The 3,664-nt window shown below is 43.3% G+C and overlaps 1 pseudogene; it reads left to right on the top strand.

Annotated features, from left to right (window-relative positions):
* The first annotated feature begins 731 nt into the window (after positions 1–731).
* LOC127195714 (microtubule-associated protein RP/EB family member 1-like) lies at positions 732–1,885 on the top strand (annotated as a pseudogene).
* The last annotated feature ends 1,779 nt before the right edge of the window (positions 1,886–3,664 follow it).

The following is a 3,664-nucleotide window of genomic DNA, read 5'->3' as shown; positions in this document are numbered from 1 at the left end:
GTTCACATTCCACATGTAAATTTCCTTCCGTTTTTCATTTTGAGACAGGGTCTCACTCTATAGCCCTGGCTGGTATGGGACTCAGGCTGCCTGAGGTGTGGCTGCCTCTGGGCATTGGGATTAAAGACACACACCACCACACCTGTCTACTATTTGATTTTCTTTTCTTATTTTGTATGTTCATTGGTATTTTACCTGAATGTATGTGTGTGTGTGAGAATGTCAAAAGCCCTGGAACTGGAATGACAAACAGATATGAGCTGTCATGTGGGTGCTGGGAATTGAACTTGAGTCCTCTGGTTAAGTGCAGCCAATGCTCTTAGCCTCTGAGCCATCTCTCCAGCCCAATATTTGATTTTCTTACAAATTATTTATTTCATGTGACTGTATATTCAAGTGGAACCATTCTCTTCTTCTACCAGAGTGATTGCAGAGATCAAACTTAGGTTGACAGGCTTGGTGGCAAGTGTCTTTAGCCAGAGACTCATCTCACCAGCCCCAAACAGTTGTGAATATTGACAATCCTGCTTGGCAAGGTGGGTCACTGACAGTGGTTAGGAGCAGGGCAGCACTTTTGGCAGGCAGGCAGGCAGGGTTGCAGGCATAAACGAAAATACAATGTGTCTGTGGAACCAGCAGTCAACTCTAAGACCATCAAGAAACTAAAACCCAGAAGACGGAACCGGAGCCAGGCGCGCGGACAGTGGACGCGGGTTCCCTCAGAGCCGAAGATGGCAGTCAATGTGTAGTCAATGTCAGTCACCAGTGACAACCTAAGTCAACATGACATGCTGGCTTGGATCAATGAATCTCTACGGTTGAATCTGACCAAGATAGAACAGTTGTGTTCAGGGGCTGCATACTGTCAGTTTATGGACATGCTCTTTCCTGGCTCCATTGCCTTGAAGAAAGTGAAATTTCAAGCTAAGCTAGAACACGAATATATCCAGATCTTCAAAATACTACAAGCAGGTTTCAAGAGGATGGGTGTTGACAAAATTATTCCTGTGGATAAATTAGTAAAAGGAAATTTTCAGGACAATTTTGAATTTGTTCAATGGCTCAAGAAGTTTTTTGATGCAAATTATGATGGAAAAGAGTATGACCCTGTAGCTGCCAGACAAGGTCGAGAAACTGCAGTGACTCCTTCTCTTGTCGCTCCAGCTCTGAGTAAACCGAAGAAACCTCTCGGCTCCGGCACTGCAGCTCCACAGAGACCCGTTGCAACACAGAGACCCACTGCCGCTCCTAAGGCCCGCCCAGGAATGGTGCGGAAGAATCCTGGTGTGGACAATGGGGACGCTGAAGCAGCAGAACTGATGCAACAGGTCAAAGTATTGAAGCTTACTGTTGAAGACTTGGAGAAGGGGAGAGACTTCTACTTCGGAAAGCTAAGGAACGTTGAACTGATTTGCCAGGAGAATGAGGGGAAAAACGACCCTGTACTACAGAGAATTGTAGATATTCTTTATGCCACAGATGAAGGCTTCGTGATACCTGATGAAGGGGGCCTACAAGAGGAACAAGAAGAGCATTAAGAGCCTGGACCAGCAGAGCAACATCTGAAGTCTTCACTCCAAATCATGTGCTTAACTGTTAAATACTCCCTTTTATTATTCTTAGAGGATTCACTGGTTTCTTTTCATAAGCAAAAAGTACCTCTTCTACAAAGTGCACTCTGCAGAAGTCTCACCTTTTCAGATGCGTTTGAGTTAGGAGCTGTTGCCTTGTAGCAGAGCAGTATTAACATCTAGTTGGTTCACCAGGGGAACAGAGAGGCCAACATGGGACTCTTCCTGTGGATGCTGGTCACACTGACTGATGGAGAAGGGGCTTTATAGTACATGAAGTGACAGCCTCAGAGAAATGTAAAGACTGAATTGAATTTTAAGCTAATGTGAAATTCTGGCAGAGAACGAATTAATAAATAAATGCCTTAAGAGAAAAAAAAAAAAAAAGAACCCTAAAAGCCCTGACTCATCAAGATGTCAGCTCATCACTGGTCTTTTTTTTTTTTTTTTTAAACTTCCTATGTTGGGTCATGCCCCTCTCCTCTTCCTGCCCAGTTCAGAACTTTTATTTATTTATTTATTTATTTATTTATTTATTTTTTGAGACAGGGTTACTCTTATAGTCCTGGCTATCCTGGACTCACTTTGTAGAACTTTTTGATTACTTTTTTCACCCTGCTTTGTGAAGTCTCTGCTTATAGGCAGTCATATGACACACTGTCCAATCAGTATTCTCTGCTCACATTCAGACTAGCCAATCAGGCTTATCCCAAATCGATGCCTGGTTTACACACATAGAGCCAATCAGGCACATTTTTAACACATGAAAGTGCTTCCAATGAGTGCTATTTGACAACTCCCTCTCTACTTCCCTCTAAACCGCAGAGGTTTTTTTTCTACTAAACCTTGTCTGTCCTTCTACTGTCCTGCTTGTCATTCCCCACGGCTGCGAGACAATGAAATTAGAAGCTGCTGGCTTCGGCTGACTTTGGAGTCTGGTCTTCTAGGACTCCAGCTCCCTGCAAGCCCATGAAGAGCCATGAAAGACATGAATGCTCTCAAAGGATCCTATCCAACATTTAGGATCTCATTCAATGTAGGCAAGAGTTCCAGGCTAGCCTGGGTTACATAGTGACTTCCAGCATGAGCTGTAGTAGGAGGTCTCAAAACAAAAATCCATCCATCCATCCAAACAAACTATATATATATATTCCCCCCCCCAGGGGATCTGATGTTCTCTTCTGACCTCCTTGGGCATGAGGCACCAACATGGTCCACAATACATACATGTAGGCAAAACACCACACACAAAAATTAAATCAAAACAAAAACCTCTTATAGCCTCACTGTGTACATAAATTCTATTACATGGTTTCTCCTGGGGGCTAATCTTAAGATATGTCATATTCCAACCATATTGAAATACTAAATGATATAACCTACTGTTCTGGTTGCTGTATCTTACAACTTTCATATTTCTTTTTTTAAAAAGATTTATTTATTATTATATATATATGTACATCTGCAGGCCAGAGGAAGGCATCAGATCACATTATAGATGATTGTGAGCCACCATGTGGTTGCTGGGAATTGAACTCATGACCTCTGGAAGAACAGTCAGTGCTCTTAACCGCTGAGCCATCCCCACAACTTACATATTTCATAAAGAAAGTAAAGAAAAAGAGAAGTCTGCCAGATAGGAGTCTCCTTCCAGGGAGAGAACTAGCAAAAATTTGCATAGCCACAACCTCTTCTGCAAAGATGCTTGTTTCAGTCCTGGCCATCTGTCGCAGGGTGCCAGCTTATCTCAAGCTCCTGAGGCTAGTCTGGGCTCCAGCCTGAACCTCTGTAAGAGGTCTCTACATGCAACTTTTGTCAAACTTCTTCAAACCCCAGAAAATCGGGAATGAAAAAACAAAAGAATGAAACAGTAGGCCCATCCCTGAATCTAAACATCTGCCTTATACCTATCCAGTTAGTCAAGTCTTGCAAAAGTCTGGCCACCTGCTGGGGATGGAAGCACAGGTGCTTGGATTTTCAGGAGGTGACTGGGCAACTTCCTCCATGCTGTCTTTCCTGGAACCTGTCAGGTTCTGCTGAGATACCATTTTTTTTTTCCTTCAGCGGGTAAAGAGTGGCAAGCACCTCTGTGC

The sequence above is a fragment of the Acomys russatus genome, chromosome 1 (assembly GCF_903995435.1).
Source record: "Acomys russatus chromosome 1, mAcoRus1.1, whole genome shotgun sequence".
Classification (NCBI taxonomy): Eukaryota; Metazoa; Chordata; class Mammalia; order Rodentia; family Muridae; genus Acomys; species Acomys russatus.
This window is presented reverse-complemented; position numbering and strand designations above follow the sequence as displayed.